Source organism: Mesocricetus auratus, unplaced genomic scaffold (assembly GCF_017639785.1).
Source record: "Mesocricetus auratus isolate SY011 unplaced genomic scaffold, BCM_Maur_2.0 Super-Scaffold_100013, whole genome shotgun sequence".
NCBI classification, from domain to species: Eukaryota; Metazoa; Chordata; class Mammalia; order Rodentia; family Cricetidae; genus Mesocricetus; species Mesocricetus auratus.
The window spans coordinates 43,234,922-43,256,009 of record NW_024429196.1 but is presented as its reverse complement, the minus strand read 5'-3'; the positions used below and the strand labels follow the sequence as shown (position 1 = coordinate 43,256,009).

The 21,088-nt window shown below is 40.0% G+C and overlaps 1 protein-coding gene across 3 annotated transcripts in view; it reads left to right on the top strand.

The window, feature by feature from the left end:
• Positions 1-354: 354 nt before the first annotated feature.
• LOC101823730 (probable G-protein coupled receptor 141) overlaps positions 355-21,088 on the top strand; it is a 36,230-nt gene continuing 15,496 nt past the window's right edge. For 2 of the 3 annotated variants that reach the window (XM_021228216.2, XM_021228215.2), the window contains exon 1: positions 355-1,290. The gene's annotated coding sequence lies outside the window, so the exon portion shown is untranslated. Of the gene's footprint in view, positions 1,291-3,952; positions 4,184-21,088 lie in introns of those variants that run through there. The other variant, XR_005880780.1, reaches the window with a different exon arrangement.

Genomic DNA, 21,088 nt, shown 5'->3' with positions numbered 1-21,088 from the left:
ATATTACCATAAATTATATTTTAGTTGTTTTGTTCAGGTGGGAATTATATAGAAATGCCAATATCAGATTGCTTCATTTTTGTCTCTCTTGTTAGTGCCCAGAAAAAAATGTATTTTTCTTAAATTTATTATATTTTAGCTCAGGAAAGTTATGAAATTTATATCTTCAAACTCCATTTGAGAATGGGAAAGTGTTGCTTAATATTGTGATAGATACAAAGCAAGGCTTGTTTTTGTCTAAGAGTTGAGAATCACTGATCTATGAAGAACAGGGTCATATGTAAAGGTGAGTCTGTCTGTGTGAACAGCAGGACCATAGAAAAATTGCTAATATCTTAGGAATACTCCCCTTGAGTTGATAAAATCCTTCATATTTCTTCTGTCTGCTAAATGTGATTTATAGGAAAATGACAAGTACATATTTGTGTATCCTTTGTTGATAAGTAAAAGGCCTTTCTCTATCATCACTGCCAGATTGACTTACAACCAATGTCCAATAGATTCTAGACCCAAAGACAAGAAAATGGTTGAGATGCAGGTAGACATAGAACAATTGCTTCTGGCATCCTAGTCAGCAGTTGTTCTTTACTTAATTTTCTTGTGAAAGGGTCATTGAATTAGAGAGAAAGCCACTCCGTTAACTTGAAATGGAATGAGTTTTGTATGGAGTAAACCAAGAGGTCTACAAAACACATCTGCTTTCCAAGATTCCTCTCCCGGAAACTGCCATTATATCTGTAACCCTGGATACGATGTCAGTTTTTTTTAAGGCGAGTGTCAGGAAACTGGATGTCATCAGCTTTTGGGTCTAAGTCAGTGAAAGGAACATTTGTGTCATTTTAGATTGAATAATTTTTGCTCACCTCTAATAAGATGAGGGAAGAGATTGTCCCACCTACTGACACTCTAGAATAAAGAACCCTTCCTTGTGACAGGGGCTCATTGAACATTCTGGAAATAGATGGTGAGGAAAGTTCCATGGTAAAAGGCACTATCTTGATAATGCCAACGAAGCCAATCCTACAAGGGTATTGAATGTATCAGACAGCAGGGTAATCTGACTATCTTGATAATGCCAAGGAATCCAATCCTACAAGGGGATTGCATGTATCAGACAGCAGGGGAATCTGAGTAGAGGCAACTGTTTGTTAAAATAGAGAACCTCAATATAAAGGCAGGAGGGCTTAGAAGAATCTTGTTCAGTGGTTTGGTGCAAATGTGAAGCTACATGTGAAAGGCTGATGTGGAGGGTAGTCAGAGGAACACACAAGGAAGATACTTCTAACAAAGGTAAGATGATGGGGAATGTTGCTTGTTTTAAGTATATCCTAGTATTTCATGTTATTAGCAATAAATGATCTCTCTCTCTCTCTCTCTCTCTCTCTCTCTCTCTCTCTCTCTCTCTCTCTCTCTCTCTCTCTCTCTCTCTGAACCATAGCACTTACAGAAGGAATGGTGTTAGTATAAAGTGTGGCTAGTGCCCATTTGACCAGTCACTTTAGAGAAGAATAATCATTTTATTCCTGGATGAAGAAAAGAGTTGCTTAAAATCTAGAGGAGTCAAGTGGTCTCTTTTATTCTTAGAAGAACATTGTTTTAAAAGTAAATATCAGTATATACACTTGCCTCTTAGAAGTGCTTCTGCCCATATTTTGCAGGCCTACAGACTCTCAAGTTCAGGTAAGCCCAGAGAGCCTTGCATGATGTCCAGTTCTGTACATAAAACACGTTTCATGACAATATGTTTATCCGCCATATCCCCTGATCTGTCTATTTCCTTTCTAAAATCACAAAGAACATTCTTCTTGGCAATGAACCTTACACTGCAAACAGGTGACAAGTTGATAGTCTATGGTTTTCAAGGCTAGTTGTTAATGATTAGGAATTTTGATATACATAACAGAAACTTTCACATACAAGAGCTGAGTACATGGAGAAAGTTAAAGCATAAACAGAGTACATCTGCACAAAGGCTATAGTCTCTCTGCCAAGGGTTTTTTGAGCATAAGGCAAGTAAACAGTAGCAGTTTTATATCTGAACATGATTTAAATTCTAAAGACAGAGGAAAAAATAACATTAAATCCATGACAGTGGAGTATTCATCAGTAAAAGAAAAATAATTAGAAAAGAATTAACTGTGTTCTTTCATAGTGTACAGGCCACAGAATGAACAGTTGGAGTGGAAGGTGGGGAAATTAATACTTGTTGGACTTTGATGAAAAATATATTTACAAACTCTGCAAACATGCATGTTAATGGAGATATTTCCCGGACACTCTCCTCTTGACCTCAGAAGAAATCTCCATTATAAGGCCAACTCTACTTCCTCACCAGTCATCTTTGCAGGAGGCAAAGTGCTGGCCAATACACATTCCTTTAAAAGTATTGTGCACTAAGCATCAAGTCTGGGGAAAACAGTTCTTCCATAATTCTTGTATCAGAAAAGCTAGCTCCATGGTGTTCCACCTCTCACACTTGTCTTCTGCACCCCTCCCCCACCGCTAACCACACTGCTGGTTCCTTGTGTTCTGCACTCTCCCACTCCTTAACCATGCTGCTCCTTGTCTATATAAGTAAGAACCAGAAAAGAGCCAGATACATCTCTGAATTATCTTCCCCTCCATTTGGAACCATCATCAAAATTTTAGCTTTCAGGAATGTTTTTTTAATTTTCTGATTTTTTTAAAATTTATTTTTCAGTTTAAATTTAGATAAGAAACAAGGTTGCTTCACAAGTCAGTTCCAGGGCCCTCTCCCTTTCCCTCCCCTCCTCCCGTGCCCTTCCCCCAAACCCCCTATTATCCCCTCATTTCCCCAGGGAGGGTGAGGCCCTCCATGGGGGTGTCCATAGTCTGTCATTTCATATAGTGCAGGGCCTAGACTCTTCCCCAAGAGTTCAGGGTGAGAGTGCACCTCACATTGTTGGATGGGAGTCCAAAGTCCGTGTGTATACTCGGGATGGGTACTGATCTGCTGCCCAAGGCTCAATAGATTACCTAGGCCTCCTCACTGACACCCACATTCAGGGGGTCTTGATCAGTCCCATGCTGGATTCCCAGGCTGATGCCTGGGATTCAAGAGTTAACCTTTGTCAGGTCAGCTGTTTCTGGGGGTTAAACCAGCCCAGTCTTAATCCCTTTGGTCATCAGTCCTTTCAGGAATGTTTATTACATGTTTAGTTTCATAACATTGCCCTCTTTTGCCATCTCAAATTTTATCATAAACTACTGATATAATTTTGGCTTTAAACTTCTTTTCTATCAGAAATATATTTGGAATTTTATGAGTAGTTCAAAACTAACAAATCCTGCCCACTGTTTCCTTCTGTCACATAGAATTCATTTCAAAGTGCTTTCCTTTACCATTATGTTAGCTCACATGACTCAATACCAACTGCTTTTTTGACCGTTAACATGCTTCTCAGTGGCTTCTTAGCAACTTCTTGTCAAGGCAGGAAGCTGACTGACAGTTATCGGTGTCAGCAGCCAGGACTGTAGAAAACTCTGCGAGGCCTCTGGCTTCTTGTTTAAGGTTATTAATAGTGTCCTGTTTAGTGGACAGCTCTGTGCATCTAGTATGACTCGGGTTGAGAAGCTGATTGGTCCTTGTATACAAACCTCCTCTATCCAATGAGAATGAACTTCTAAGTAGCCCATGGATCTGGAGATGAGATTTGCAGTGAGAGTTTGCCTTGTATATTGAGGATACTGAGAAATACGATAACTATGCAGAGCGTCTTTCTTAAGGTGAAATACATTGGATGCCATCTTGTAAAATATATTTTTATACTTCACTGTATTTGTGTCACAAATAATACTTATGAGATTATAGTTATGTGACCTGTGAGATAGTGATTGTGGAAAGAGCTACAGACTGATAATTGTGTTGATGATGTCAGTCAGTTATTTAGAAAAGAAGTCTTTGGCCTTGATACCCTTTATCCAATCTTAGGATTCAGTGGAGATAAAAAGAGCCTGTGTCTGCTGTTGCTGTTGGCAACATCATCCCTGCTGACATGCTGCTTTAGAAAACCTGCCAATGGTATTTGAGATTGGATATCATTTAATGTTTACACATTAAAAGATGGAGCATATGCTGAACTGCTTCAGAATAATAAACTTGCGATGTATTTCATTTTAAAAATAAAGTATGCCTCTTGTCAATATTAAAAGATTAAAAATACTATGCCTGTCAAAGTGTGGCTTGTTCCAGCTGGCATGGAATGTTTGACTGTTCTTTAAAAGGTCTGACAGGGTGAAACCATGCTTGATGTGAGCTGTGCTGTGAGTGGGGTCACAGAAGGGATGTCTCAGACAACATCCAGCTTGGCAAGGAGTAGAGCTACTGAATATGCAGCTTTCACACATTTGTTCCAGATTAATTAAATTAAATGAAAATCACCAAACAGCTATAGCGCATGATGTAAATACATCTCTCTACTATGACACTTTCAAGAAATACAATCATCTTGTCTACGTAAATATAAGACACAACTTCAAAAGATCAATGTAGATCATTCTTTTAAAGTGAAAATGCTTTAAAAAGTGAAACCACAAAATTATGAAAGTTACACCAACACCTCCATTGTTTTATCACTCCAAGTGCTTCTTATCAGTTTCCTGGAGCAGTATTTTACCACCCCTCCCCCGTTTTTGAATTTCAACATGTGTATAAAAGATGCTGGAGTAATCCATGGCATGTAGTTATTCTGTGCACTTGGTGTTGGCTCACTGATTTGTATAACAAAAGTTCCAAAACTGCTGTGCCTTCTACGTCTAGTTCCTCACCATCCATCAGTTCTTTGGCCCACTTCCACAGTTATTGGACACTCTACTCCATGGCAGGATTTGTCAGTGTTTCTGATGACATCAGTTTACAAATCTGGTGGTTAACTATGAGTCTTCATATTAATTTCAAATAAAGCAATGATAAAATGAATGGTCTCTTTCACTGAAATACTTCCATTAGTTCTTAGAAGCTCTTGTTCTTAAGTCCTTTTTTCTTGTATCACCTGAGTTATTTAGTTTCAATTTCTACCCTGTTTTTAAAGTTTAGAGTGACAAGGGACTCAGACCTTAGTAATCTTCCTGCTGCTTCCAGAAGAGACAGCACACAATAAATGTTAACTATACACTAATTTTTCCAAGTTATAGCTCTTGCCTTATCTCCTATCCTGAATTCTAGCCACAAACACAGAGCAGTCAATTTGAAACCACCACTGATACTCATAGGAAGTTTCAGTCTAGTAACCAGAGCAGAACACTTGATTCCTTCCCTCCTCTGGCTTTGCTCATCTCAGAAATTGGCACCATATTTTACCGATTTGCTCAGACCAAATACCAAGAAACTATTCTTAATGTTCTTTGTATCCCCCAAGGTCCAACCATGAAATAGAGACCACATACACTTCACCAGGGAGAAGTTAATATAATGCCATTAGGAATAGTAGAAGATTAGAGTAATAAAGAAATTATCTACTGGGAAGTAAAATAGTAAAGAATACAGTAAATAGAAAATATGGCCACTGTTTTCAAGTATGTGTCAGAGAATGTAAGAGGAAACAAATCTAAGGCCTGCCACTCCCCTCCACCCTCCACTCCCCCACCATCAACACCACCACCCCAATACCCCACCACCACCCTAACACCACCACCACCATCACCACACCATCACTACCCCAACACTATACCACAAGCACCACCATCACCCAGCCACCACCACCACCACCACCACCACCACCACCACCACCACCACCACCACCACCACCACCACCACCACCACCACCACCACCAGCACTACCATCCCATCACCACCACCCCAACACTACTACCATCACCACCACCACAACCACCATGAATTTAAACTAAGATCTAGATTGAAAGAGTGTGTCAGAGGGTCTCAGAAACACCCCCTGAATAAAGAAAAAGTTCTTTCTCAATGCTGATGTGTTGATGGAGTTCTCTAGAAAGCTGTAAGGAAAGGTGTCATGGCAGCATGTTCCAGGGGATAAAGTGAATCTGAAACCATGCTAGGAACCTTCCTAGGGCTTTGGATATCCTAGGGGGCTATGTATGTAGTTTGGTGAAGGGAAAGCTGCCCGCAGATGTGGTGCTTATGATTATAGGAGGCTGTTGTGAGGACCAGATACAGCACAGAGCAAGGAGGCAGCCTGTTACCCCCATGTGTCATCAGTATCTTGCAGTTAAGATGCTGAGTTTAGCACCATGCCTATTGGCAGGGGAGAGATGCTCCAGCCTCACTGCAGAACAGGAGTGGATATGCAACTAAGAGGCAACACATCCCTCTGACAATGTCTTTGTTTACCCCTACACATTTACTTGCCAACAGTGACTCTGCCTTTGGAACATGACCCTTGAGTCATCACTTCTCACCAAATTCATTGCTACTGCCTGTGTGGGCTAACAGGACAGCCTCTTTCTCCATATTTTGACTGTTGTAGTTCCTCTGAAAAGAGTCATTTATTAAAAGTATAAATCAAACCTTGTTAGTGTTGACTGAAATATTATTCTTTCCATCCCATTCTGCCCTCACTGTCACTGAATCCTAGTCTGTTCCATTCTTTTGTTTGTTTGGTCTTGGAAGCTTTGCATTTGCTTTTGCTCTAAAGTTGTGCATTTTTCCACTGTCTTCATACCAGCCACATCTGCTCCAGTGTCATGTCCACATAGACACTGATTTCATTCTCTAAAGCTGCAACTCCTCATCCCCTACCCTTTCTGCTACTTTACTGTCTCTGATGTATCGTCACCCCACACTGAACAATCCATCCCTTGCTCTTTAATGTTTTTTCTATCTCCTTCACTGCAATTAAAATATCATGAAGGAAAGAATTTTTTTAATTTTAAACTTCAAGTGTTATTAGTGGTATTCAATAAACATGTTGAAAGAATGAATGACAGATGAAAAGATGACTCTGGTTTGTATCCTTTGATAGCCATTGATAAATTCCCAGCCAGTTTATGGATTTCTCTGAACTTTAAACTGTTCTCCACAATAGTAGCCTAAAACATCCAACTCCCAGCATCACTATGGATATTCATAACAAGTTGGAAATACTACTTTTTAAAAGGAAGCCAGTATAGATCAAGTCTGGGTAGCATTTGCAAAAAGGGAAACCAGCTCAGTGTTCATATTCTATCAGCCTGAATGGCTTTAAAGAGGGTCTGTGAGTGTGTAGAATGGATGGATTGGGCAGAAGTGCTGAATACCTGCTTTTGCAGATATAGTAAGAGGAGGCACTAGAAAACTTTTGTGAGTGGTTAGCACTAGCATATGAATATTCATGTCCTTCAGCTAACAGCATAGCATTTATTCAGATAAAACTATGATGCTTAGGTTCCTTTAGGAATCTCTTTTTGATAATAATTTTTCTCTGCCTCTTAGGGAAGATCTCACTATTATTATTTCAAAGAGGAAATAATGCAGGATGTCCTTCTGTATATATGTTTCTTTTATTGGTTGATGAATAAAAAGCTAATTGGCCAGTTGCCAGACAGAAAGTATAAGTGGGACTATGAGACAAGAAGTTTCTGGGTAGCAACACTTTCTCAGGTGGGCTCTATTTGCTAGAGACAAGCAGATGTTCTCAGTTTCTTTACAAGAGGCTTCCTGACTCAGCATTAGCAGAAAGCTCAGGGCTTCTTATTATTATTTTTATTATTATTATTATTTTAATTTTAAATAGCTTGTTTTACATGTCAATCCCAGTTCCCTCTCCCTCCCCTCCTCCCACACCCCACCATCCCTCCCAGCCTCCCACCCTATCACCATTTCCTTCCACATAGGGGATATCTAGAGTCTGTCATTTCACTCAGGGCAGGGTCCAGGCACTCCCCTAAGAGTCCAGGCTGAGAGAGCATCCGTCTTTGTGTTAGGGACACACGATGTCTGTTTGTATGTCAGGGATAAACACTGATCCACTGCCCAGGGCCCCATAGGTTGCCCAGGCCTCCTCACTGACTCTCACATTCGGGGGGTCTGGATCAGTCCCATGCTGGCCTCCCAGCTGTCGTTCTGGGGTCCAAGAGCTCTCCCCTGTTCAGATCAGCTGTCTCTGCTGGTTTTGCCAGCCCATTCTTTGCCAATTTGTTCACCACTCCTCTCTCTCTCTGTCACTGGTTTCCTTGGGTTCAGTTCAGTGTTTAACTGTGGGTGTTTACCTCTGCTTCCATCAGTCACTGGATGAAGGCTCCAGGATTGTTACAGACATCAAGTTCATTATCAGGAATCGGCATTTGAGGTGCTCTCTCCACTATTGCTTAGCTTGCCAATTGGTGTCATCCCTTTAGATCACTAGAGGTCACATTGGTGCCTGATCTGTCTTCTAACCTATGATTCTCTTTTCCCTCTATTCTACTCCCCACTCAAGGGGTAGCTCAGGGCTTTTAAGAGGTCCTGCTACCAAACAATTAAGTGGTATTTATGAGCAACAGATGGCGTGCTTCTTGGTGGTGACATGAACCTAGAAACTCCACAGAGTTTTGGCGATAAGCATGAAGCTAGAAATGAAGCTAGAAACTCAGAAAGCCAAGGAATAGAGTGGGGACAGCCACTTTAATCTTAGCCATGTTGTTTAGCAAATAAAAGACTCGTGGCCAGAAAAAGATAGAGATATACAGGTAAGACAGATTCAGAAGGTAAAAGAAAAACCTCTAAATGGTTTACAGTGTGTTTAAAAATATATGTAAGCTTGGGAGAGAAAAGAAAAAAGATGGAGAAAGTCCTAAAAAAGAAATAGAGTAGCTGGGTGTGCTGGCATACACCTTTAATCCCAACACTCTGGAGGCAAAAAACAGGCAGATCTCTGTGATTTCAAGGCCATCCTGGTTTACAGAGTGAATTCCAGGACAAAGTTACACAGAGAAACCCTGTCTTTGAAAACCAAGAAATAAAATTAAAAGAAATAGAGTACTAAAAAAGCCACGTACAGATGGAAAATACATAGAGTCTGGATCCTGTATGCTATTGTGTTGTCTTTAAATTATTTGCTGAAAAAAGCAACAGCTGCTAAAAGACATTTGATTATAAATGCTGCTGTATTAATTCTACCTATATATTTTGAAAAATACCTTGGCTTCAAAATATTAAGTCTAAAGACAGGTTACTTTGGAAAAGAAGTTCTGCCTTTGTTTCCACAAAAAATGAAAAACTGTGGATTCCTTCCAGACAAATACGGTTTGATCAAGCAAGACCCCTTGAAGCAGTGGCTCAGGTGATCCAACATCTAAAACAGCTGAAACGATGCAGCCTCAGACTACTACAGCCAGGATTTTGCCAGGTTTCTGGGTTTTCCCAGGATCCCCATGGTATTGACAGTGTCCCAAACAGCAGCAAGAGGTTTAGAGAGAATGACTCCCAAATATTGTTTATAAATGTTTGTTTTCACTTAAATGGGGTTGGTCATAAATGTTTAATGATCACAACCAATCTCTTTCTAAAGGAAAAAATATGACATAGTAATGAATACTTTGCATTGTTATGGATTTTGGTTTATTGATCCCAATTTAAGATCAATTTTGTTGTATGTATATTTCTCTTCTTCAGCTCATTTAAAAATGTAATGTATAATTAAATACAGATTATAGTCACCTATAATAGTAAAACTTATAGTTATGTTAGTTAAGTTTTCTAGATATACTGAGGTATATTTCAAATGAATAAGTATTCTTCAAAACATTTCAAAGACCTATAGAATATGTCATTTAAAATGGTTTATTAGGATTTTCTATGACAATGAGATACAACTGCTCCTGGCAATACCAATTATATCAATGAGGAAGATGGGCATCAAAGAAACTTGTTATGGAGTTTGCCTTCGATGTGGCAAGAATAGCCATTTGGGCAAGAAACTGCTCTTGCCTAGACTGTTTGACTGCATGTTGTATAAACTGGACATGCAGGACCCACAGGAAAGTGACTGCTAAAATTGCCAAAACAAGATGGGACAGTCCTTCGGGGTTCCTGCTTCACGGAAAAGTCTGCCAGACATTCTGCAGGACACAGAGAAAATGACTGACAATACAGGCAGAGCAGTTTCAAGTTTCCTGCTTCTCTGAGAAGTCTGCTAGACACTCCAGGCCTATGGGCTGAAGATGGATGTCCCAATGGTACAGAGCAACTTTGGGTGACTGTCCAGGCAGTGAGATGTCTCTGTCAATTATAGAGTTTATATATTATCCTTCTGAGGTCTTTGATGGAATTGAAGACAGATAGTTATGGCTATGGTTTTCCTTAGTTGTGATAGAAGATAAGTTACACATAAGGCTTTAGACTCACAAAGATAGGATGGATAATAAAATATTTTCTTTAAATTTTGTCAAAATGTTAATAGACTAAATACCATTAACTATAGTTCTTGCTTGATAACTGCTTTGTTATGTATAATTTTACTATGTTAATGTTAAAGCCTTCTTTTTATTTGTACAGAAAATAGGAGATGTTGGGGAATGTCCTTCTGTATATGTGTTTCTCTTATTGGTTGATGAATGAAACACTGATTTTTCCAGTAGCCATAGAGAGTCTGGGAAACAGGAAAGAACCTAAAAGATATGCATATATGCATAGTACCCAAGAGAAGAGGATGGAGACAAGATCCTCTGAATGGATGGGGAACAGGGCGAGGGGGGGGGTAGTGGGACCTGGGAAGAGTAGAGGGGGTAAAGAGGAAGGGAGTTGGTCATGGGGGAACAGGAAGTTGAGGGGGTGGGGGTAAAATAGGGGGAAGAGGGAATCATAGGATCGAAGACAGATCAGGCACCAGAGTGACCTCGAGTGATCTAAAGGTATAACATCAATTGGCAAGCTAAGCAATAGTGGAAGGACCACCTCGAATGCCCATTCCTGATAATGAACTTGATGTCTATAACTATCCGGGAGCCTTCATCCTGGGACTGATGGAAGCAGAGGCAAACACACAACTAAGCACTGAACTGAACCCAAGGAACCCAGTGACAGAGAGAGAGGAGTGATGAGCAAATTGGCAAGGAATGGGCTGGCAAAACCAGCAGAGACGGCTGATCTGAACAGGGGAGTGCTCTTGGACCCCAGACCGACAGTGGGGAGGCCAGAATGGGACTGATCTGGACCCCCCAAATGTGAGTGTCAGTGAGAAGGCCTGGGCAACCTATGGGGCTCTAAGCTGTGGATCAGTGTCTATCCCTGGTATACAATCTGTCTTCATGTGCCTATGGCACAAAGAGAGATGCTCTCTCAGCCTGGACTCTTAGGGGAGTGCCTTGACCCTACCAAGAGTGAAATGATAGACTCTAGACATCCCCTATGTGGAGGGATTTGGCAATAGGGTGGGAGGGAGGGTGGAAGGGGAGTGCGGGAGGAGGGGAGGGAGAGGGAACTGGGATTGACATGTGAAACAAGCTATTTAAAATTAAAATAAAAAATGATTAAAAAAAAAAAAAAAGAAAATTGGTGATCACGTGATACAATTACTTTTAATGTTTAGGTGGCAAGGTTTCCTTCCTTCCCTCTTACTACTCCCTCCTCCCTTCTCTCTTTCCCTTCCTTCCTTCCTTTCTTCCTTCCTTCCTTCCTCCCTCACCTACCCCCTCCACTTCTTTCTCTCCCTTCCTTTTCTCTTTCTTTCCTTCTTTCTTTCTTCTCTCACACAATACTTCTGACTGCAGTTTCCCATTCTTCCACTCCTCACAGTTGCCCCCTACCTCCCTTCTACCCATATATCCATTGCTTCTAGGTTTCCCTTCAGAAAAGAGCAGGACTTCCAGAGATATCAACTGAGCACAGCATAACAAGATTCAATAAAACTAGGCATAAACCCTTATATCAAGACTAGGCAACACAAGCTGGGCAGTGGTGGCACACGCCTTTAATCCCAGCACTCGGGAGGCAGAGGCAAGCGAATCTCTGTGAGTTCGAGGCCGGGCTGGATCGATAGTCTCCAAAACAATACAGAGAAACCCTGTCTCGTAAAAAACAAAAAAACAAACAAACAAACAAAGACTAGGCAACACAACCCAGTAGGAGGAAAAGGATCCCAAGAGCAGACTAAAGAGTCAGAGACACCCTAAATACCACTTTTAGGAGTCAAACAAAAACTCCACACTAACAACCACAGCATGCATGCAGAGGACTTAATGCAGAACCATGCAAGCTCCGTGATTTTTGCTTCAGTCTCTGTGAGCATCTATTTGCACTATTAGTTCATTCTATGGACTATGTTCTTCTTCAATCTTCTAACTCCTGCAATCCTTCCTCTCCCTCTTCAAGGTTCCTTGAGCTCTGCCTAATATTTGGCTGTAGGTTTCTGTGTTTGCTTCCATAAGCTGCTAGAGGAAGCTACTCTGATGATGATTGAGTTAAGCATCCATCTATTAGCATAGCAGTATATCATTAGGAATCATTTCATTGACTTGTTTTGTTTTTTTGCTAGTCATGTTTGACTCTACCATAGATTTCTGGGCCATACAGTTTTCAGTTCCTGGCTATCCAAGCAGTTTTGGGCATGGGTTCCCTCTCATGGTATGGGCCTCAAGTTAGACCAGTCATTGATTGGTCACCCCCACAAGTTCTGAACCACCATTGCCCCAGCACACCTTACGGGCAGGACAGGTTGTAGGTTGAAGGTTTTGTGGGTGGGCTGGTGTCCCAATCCCACCACTGAAAGCCTTGATAGCAACGTTTTCTAAGGAGTTATGTGACTATGTGCTTTTACATAACCAGTAGAAAGTCATCACTGGAAACCAGACAGGTAAGGGTCACTCTTTTGGAGAATAGCCCACTGCCTTTAACCTCAGAAGCCCTTGGGTCTCCTAAAAATTTTTTGTCAAATGTTGAATATACTTCATGTGCATACATTTTCAGTATAGAATTCATAATTCTCACTAGATTTTCTGACATGGAGGATATGTGTCACATTCTTTATCAGCCCACATAGACATTGATGTTATGGCTCTTACCTATTTTTCTTTTTGTGTAAAAATGAAAATGAACTAACTCTGTCTCTGTCTCTATCTCTCTCTGTCTCTCTCTCTCTCTCTCTGTGTGTGTGTGTGTGTGTGTGTGTGTGTGTGTGTGTGTGTCCTTTCTGAAGAATGCATCTTATGGAGTTTATTTCCTAAGCCTCTGTTTTCTGTCTTAGTGCCTACTCTAGTCAAACTTAGCTATGGAATCCCTAGGGACTGTAACCTTCATTGAGTCATAGGATATGTCTTCATTCCTAAAGGGAAAACAGCAACTAGCTATGCACTCAAAGAAGGCTTGGAGAATGAGTGAGGGCAACACCATCTTATCACCTCAGGAAGTCATGACATGTTTGTTGTTCCTGTCAGGTTCATATTTCTTCCTTTGAAAAAGAAACCTGAGCACAGGAAACAAGATTATGCACTGCTTGTTTTTAAAATAAAAGAGCTAAAAGATTCTGGGTTGTGTGCAATGTCACACAGTATCTATCTGAGCTCAAACTCTAGTTGTCCCACTTGCCTCAAGCGTTCAATTCAAGTGGCATGTCAAACTGTCCATTGCATAACCAGTGACACAATGGTCTGGTAGGAATTTGGAGCCATGTAGAAAGTAATGTTCTAAGAATGTCGGAGGCAGCACATTGTCCTAGGGAAATTAACCCCTGTCTCCCTGTGATGATGCCAGCTTTCTTGAGTGGGCTTTCATGCTGCAGCAATGGGGGAATGTGATCCATCCTGCTCATCACTAAGGACTATCAGCTTTTCTGTGCTTTTTCATTTACTAATAAAAGAACAAATGATGTGATTTTGGTTTCCTTGGAAAGGATGCTGGACTGTGCACTTAATTAAAACATCTTTTAACACTCTGAACAAGGTGTCCGGTTTGGACTAGCAAAATCCTATAGGGATTGATCTTTCCTTGAAAATAAGATTATTTTTAAAGGGACTTGTGAAATTTTGAGTTAAATGTGATTAGTGAAATTCTTCTTCATTCCATCTGAAGCCTGAGAAAGAACCTGGAGTTCTGAAGTCGCTGTTATAATCAAGACACGGTAATTATTTTTCTACTTAGATAGAAGGAACTGTGAGATTTCTCTAAAATCTCAGGACCTGCAGGATTGGAAATGGAATCCTTAATGGATAAGGATATTTCTTTGAGTTCTTTGAACTATCAATGTGAAAAGTAGGTCACCACTACAGAGCCCATTTTGATTGGATAGCCCTCACTAATCCCCATGACAAGCATTTTTTTTAGTTCTATCATATAAATAAGCAAAAAGCTTAAAGCTTCCATCTTAAAATCCTCATGTAAGCCTATCTTTTTCTAGCTTCCATGACTTGTGTACTTTGAGTACATCTCTATTGTTAATGGACAATTTTAAAAATAATTTATTTTGTTTCATCTCAGCAAATGCTCTGTGTTGATTACATCCATCTTGAAATCCCCCTTTCTTTGGATACTCTAAGTCTCTTAAAGTCCTAATTGTTACAAAGTTTGTGAAGGGAAATAATTGAACTAGGAATCATTTACTACATTGTGTTTGGGAGGCTAAAGAGATAGATGGTTCAGTAGTTAAGAGCCCTTGCTGCTCCTGCAGAAGACCTAGGTTTTCTACAGTTGGTGGCCACCTGTGACCTTTGTTACAATGTATCCAATGCCACCTTCTGGTTTCCATAAGCACTAGCACAAACGTGGTGCACATACTCAGACAAAACACTCATACACGGAAAATAAAAATAATTAAATCTCTTAAAAATTATGCTTAAGGTGTTATTTTTCCATTGACTTTGTGACTACACCTGAATCTACTGATATTTTAGTTACCATTTGCTGCCTGAGGCCTGCAGTCAGTGCCCTGACACTCAGGCTGCAGTCTGATATGATTTCTGAAAGCCTTCATGGGTTTCGTCACTGCCACCAAATGTTTTTAACTAAGTCTCTGTCATTCCGTTTACCAATAAAGACTCAGGAGTCAGATTTGGGCTGAAAACCTGCTATCTCAGACAGACTGAGAAACAACCAGATGACCTAACTTTTTGGCCAGAGATCCCCCAGCAGAAGAGCATCTCCCCAGCTATCCCAAACCAAAAAGACCTTGAAACTTCAAATTCCTTCCTGTGTGTCTCTGTATCAGTCTGCCTGGTTTCTCCATACTGTCTATGACTAATTCTTGTCAACTAATTGATGACTCTTCCCCCACCCAAGGCTGATTTTATTGATGCAGTCTTGGGGCTGACAATGTGATCAAATATGCCACAACAATATCCAATGCCTTCTTCTAGTTCCTACACATGCTAGTACAAATATGATGTACATACTAAGATAAAACACTCATATGCAGAAAAATAAGTAAATCTTCAAAAAGTTGTACTTTTGCTTTGAGAGAATACTTGAAATGTGGCTGGTGTGACTTCAGAAGTGAATTGTTATGTTTTAATTGATTGTTCGAAATAGATAAGTGTGCAAATGGTTACTATATGCACAGTGAGGTGCACTCTTACTACACAAGGTGTAGTACTCCGTGGAGCGGTAAGTATTTTACATGTCTCTTGGGTGTAAATTAGAGATACAGGAGCTCAGGACCCAGAACTGCTGAGTCAGAGCCTCCATCTCAGTAAGATCCCAAATGATTCATAAGCATAATAAAAGGTGGAAAATGTTACTTTTGGAGAGTGATTTTTTTCTAAGCACTGCTAGAGGTACACATGTTTGCATTCTAGACTCTTCTGAGTATTATTATACCCCTTAAAAGGTTCTGTGACTTTCGCCCAAGTCTCCTTTGCCACATTAATCAGATACATTGTGAATCACAGTTTAACTGAACTCCCTCAAAATGGTAAAAATCTTAAGATCATTAGCATCTCAGGCAACTGTTGGGTTTAATCTTTTGATCTGAGCTATATCTCATGTCTTAACCAAAGTGCCCATTCATCTCCCATGCTGTACTCTGAGGAAATAATATGTTCCTTTCATAACAGAGTAGAATAAAAGAGAAAGGGAGCTAAGAACATCAGACAGTCATATTAGGAGATGAGCTGCTTTTTATATATGAGACCTAAGGCTCCAAAATGATTCTCATAGAACATGTAAGGATCTAAAATTGATTGCCAAGGCCTCCTCTCTATCACCCAGGTTAGGTGGGAGGTGTCTGGATCAGTCCCATGCTGGCCCCTCAGCCATTAGTCTGGGGTCCATGTGTTCTACCTTGTTTAGGTCAGCTGCCACTATGGGTTTGCCAGCCCAATCTTGATTCCTTTGTTCATCACTCTTCTTTGCAACTGGGTTCCAGGAGTTCAATTCACAACTGTGGGTGTCTGCCTCTGCCTCCATCAGCCATTGGATAAGAGTTCTAGGATGTTATATAAAGTAGTTATAATTGACAGACCCTGAAAATCCCTCATGGAGGCCCCCTACCTGGGGATAGGAGGGGGTTGGAGTGGGAGTGATGGGTTGGGAGGATTGGGGTGGGGGAGGATGGAAGGGACAGGGAACTGAAAGTGACATGCATAAAAAGTTAAATAAAAATATATGGGGAAAAAGGATCTGAAATTGAAAAGAAGCATAAACATCTCTCTGAACAAAATGTTTCCTTATTTACTAAAAATGTTCATGCTCTGGGATGCTTCCAAGATGTTAAGAGATACAGTAACCTCCAAAAAAGAAAAGCTCTTTTGGAATATGGAGCAACCATTGCTATAGTGGCTTTGAGATCATTACTTCTGGCAGCAGCATTAGTAAAGAAGGATGAACTTGCTAACTTCCAAGCCAGGCCCTCTGTGTTCGCTTGACTCAGGGTGCCCCTCCTGGCTCAGTTTCATTCTGTAACATGAGGAAATTAAGAACATAAAACTGGTTGAATAGGAATGTGGGGAAGATGGGAGAAAATTCCAGGGAGGGGAAAACATGATCAAAATATAGTCTTAATTTTTTCAATAAAAAGATAATAAAAGAAAAAATGAAAAACTTTGGTATGGTAGAGCCTCTTTTAGACTATGTCCAACCTTTACATTAAACTCTAGCTACATAACAGTTGTAAGAATGAAGTAGGAAATTATTAAATCACCACCAAAAAGATCATTTCATACCCACTCTATAAGAGCATATGTAGTTATATATTCATTTAAATTATTGAATTAATATTGGAACTCTGTGATGAGCACTGGGAAACAATAAGCAGTATGCTAAGGTCCTGTGAAATGTATCTTTAGAGAGTTGTGAATAAAACAGAAATTTCTAATTCTCAAAACTTTGACACTGACTCAGGCCAAGTCCACAGAGAGACTGAGGATAAACTATTTTAGGAGATGAGGAACTGGGTGGTAACTATGATAAGTAGATAATAAAGCTGCAAGTGGAAATCATACATAAAGAAATTGAACAAGGCAGTTTAACAGAGACCCAAGCAGTCTCACAACATTGTGACAGTCAGAGAGGGGGTCTCCAAGAAAGTAACACCAGTGACCTAAATGACAAGGGACAACCTAATATGCAGAATAGATAAAAAACACCTCTCCAAGCAGGTATGAGGGGTGCAATGCATAAAGATATGAGTCTACTCCAGGGGCAGGAAAATCAAGGGATGACATATAATCCTGTGATCAAGGCCTTATCTCTTTCTTTCAGCAAAGTTTTTCTTCGGGTCTAATCTCAAATCTCTCTCGCTCTACTTAAAATTCACTCATCACACAAATGTGAGGGGCTGAGTCCAAATTACCAGATCATATGCCAACTGAGATGGAAGGTAGTGACATGAGGCACCCTAAAGCCTTTTGGACAGCTGACCGCCTTACACAGTAGCTAACAGCAATAACAGAGACCCTTTCTCAAAAAGGTAGAAATTGAGGGTCAACACCAGAGGTTGTCCTTTGACTTCCATGGAATATGCACATCTATGCTCACACATGAATATGCACTCAGATCATGTGTACATATACCATACACACACATACACAGAGACAAAAATTTAAAAATATATTTATTTTCCTTTTAGCACTGCTTTCAATGTGTCCCATATGTTTGGGTATGTTGTGCATTCATTTTCATTGAATTCTAGAAAGTTTTAATTTCTTTCTTATTTCTTCCTTGACCTAGAAGTGATGCAATTGAGCATTGTTCAATTTCCATGAGGTTGTAGAGTTTCTGCAATTTATGTTGTTGTTTCTAATTTTAAACCATGGTGATATGATAAAATACAGGGGGTTAATCCAATTTTTGTATCTGTTGAGGTTTTCTATATTTCTGAGTATTTGGTTGATTTTAGAGAAGGTTCCATATGGTGCTGAGAAAAAGGAATATTCTTTTGTCTTTGGATGGAATGTTCTATAGATGTCTGTTAAACCAAATTGGGTCAAAACTTCAGCTAGTTCCCTTGTTTTTAAGTTTCTGTCTGATGCTCCTGTCAAGTGGTGAGCAAGCGTGGAGTGTTGAAGTCTCCCCGTATAAGTGTGTGGGATTTTATGTGTGATTTGAGTTTTAGTAATGTTTCTTTTACTAATGTGGGTGCCTTTGTATTTGGGGCATAAATGTTCAGACTTGAGATTGGTGGGAGTGCAAACTTGTACAGCCACGTTGGAAATTAGCAGCATTATTTGTAATACCCAGACCCAGGAAGCAATCTAGATGCCCCTCAATTGAAGAATGGATGGAGAAAATGTGGTACATTTACACAGTGGAGTACTACTCAGCAATAAAACAAAAGCAAAAACAAAAAGACAATGGAATATTGAAATTCATAGGCAAATGAATGGAACTAGAAGAAACCATCCTGGCTGTCTCGGATCCCCTGGCTTGGGGACTGCATCCAGATAGACCCCCCCTTCCCCCCGGACAGATGACCAAGTGACCGGGAGCCTGACAGAGAGCTGGTCCACTTCTGCCCACACTCAGGGCAGAGGGCAGAGGACAGAGAATATTGTATTTGCTTACACCCACCAAAAGGGAACCCTGGTCACCTACACACCAGGTGAGGAAGAGACTCTTTCTACACCCACTGGAAGAAGTGATGGGGAAGAGGCAATATAAGAACACACTCAGCAACAGAAAAACAAATATGACACCACTGAAGTCTAGAGATTCTACACCAGTAAGACCTAAACACCCCAATGCGGATGAAGCAGAAGAGAATGACCTTAAAAACATCTTCATGAAAATGATAGAGTCCCTCAAAGAGGATATGAGAAAAACCCTTAAAGAAATGGAAGAAAAAACTAATCATAAAATGCAGGAAGTAGAAGAAAAAACAAACCAAAAAATCTAACAAATGCAAGAAAGGGAAGAAAACACGAAACAAAAATTACAAGAAACAATTAAAACACTGCAAGGGTTGAGAGCTGAGATGGAGACAAAAAACACAGTCTGAAGGAATGCTGGAAATAGAAAAACTGGGGGGAAATGGTCAAGTACTACAGATGCAAGCATACAGAATACAAGAGATGGAAGAGAGGATCTCAGGTGTAGAAGACACACTAGGAGAAATAGATTCATCAATCAAAGAAAATCTTATGTCCAACAAATCCCTAACACAAATGTTCAGGAAATACGGGACACCGTGAAAAGACCAAAGCTAAGAATAACAGGTATAGAAGAGGGTAAAGAAACCCAACTCAAAGGGACAGAAAACATTTTGAACAAAATCATAGAAGAAAACGTTCCCAACCTAAAGAAAGACATGCCAATGAAGGTACAAGAAGCTTACAGAATACCAAATAGAGTGGATCACAAAAAAGTCCCTTCATCACTTAATAATCAAGACCCCAAGGATAAAAAATAAAGAAAGAATACCTAGAGCAGCTAAGGAAAACCTATAAGAATTACATCTGACTTCTCCATGGAAACTCGGAAAGCCAGAAGGTCCTGGATAGATATTCTATCAACACTAAGAGACCACGGATGCTAGCCTAGACTACTATACACAGCAAAGCTTCCAATCACTATAGATGTAGAAAATAAGATATTCCATGACAAAACCAGATTTTAACAATACATATCCATTAACCCAGCCCTACAGAAAGTTCTGGAAGGGAAACTCCAGTACAAGGAAGTTAACTATAGCCAGGAAAACATAGGAAATAGATAATCTCATTTTACCAACAGCCAAAAGAGAAAAGGGATGGAAATCCACATACAATTCCACCAAGAACAACCATTCCAAAACAAATGAGAACAAGCAATCAAAGGTCATTAATATCCCTCATATTAATGGTCTTAATTCACCCATAAAAAGGCACAGGCTGACAGGATGGATTCAAAGACAGAACCCATCCTTCTGCTGCACACAAGAAACATGCCTCAGCCTCAAAGACAGACATTACCTCAGAGTTAAGGGTTGGGAAAAGATTTTCCAATCAAATGGTCCCAAGAAACAAACAGGGGTAGCAATCCTAATATCTAACAAACTAGACTTTAAACTGAAATCAATCAAAAGAGATGAAGGAGGTCATTTCATATTCATCACAGGAAAAATCCATCAAGATGAAGTCTCGATTCTGAACATCTTTGCCCCAAATACAAAGGCATCCACATTCGTAAAAGAAACATTACTAAAACTCAACCACACATTAAACCTCACATACTTATAGTGGGAGACTTCAACACCCCACTGTCACCACTAGACAGGACAACAAGACAGAAACTTAACAAAGAAACAAAGGAACTAATAGAAGTTATGACCCAATTGGGTTTGACAGACATCTATAGAACATTCCATCCAAACACAAAAGAGTATACCTTCTTCTCAGTGCCACATGGAAGCTTTTCAAAAATTGACCACATACTTAATGACATAGCAAACCTCAACAGGTATAAAAAATTGGAATAATTCCATGTATCTTATCAGACCACCATGCTTTAAAGTTTGAGTTTGACAACACAAGCTGCAGGAACCCTACAAACTCATGGAAACTGAATAATATGCTATTGCACCACTCCTGGGTCAAAGAAGAAATAAAAAAAGAAATTAAAGACTTCCTAGAATTCAATGAGAATGAAAATACAACATATCCAAACTTACGGGACACTTTGAAAGCATTGCTAAGAGTAAAGTTCAAAGCATTAAGTGCCCGCATAAAGAAACTGGAGAATAGTTACACTAGAGAGTTAACAGCACAACTGAAAGAACTAGAACACAAAGAAGCA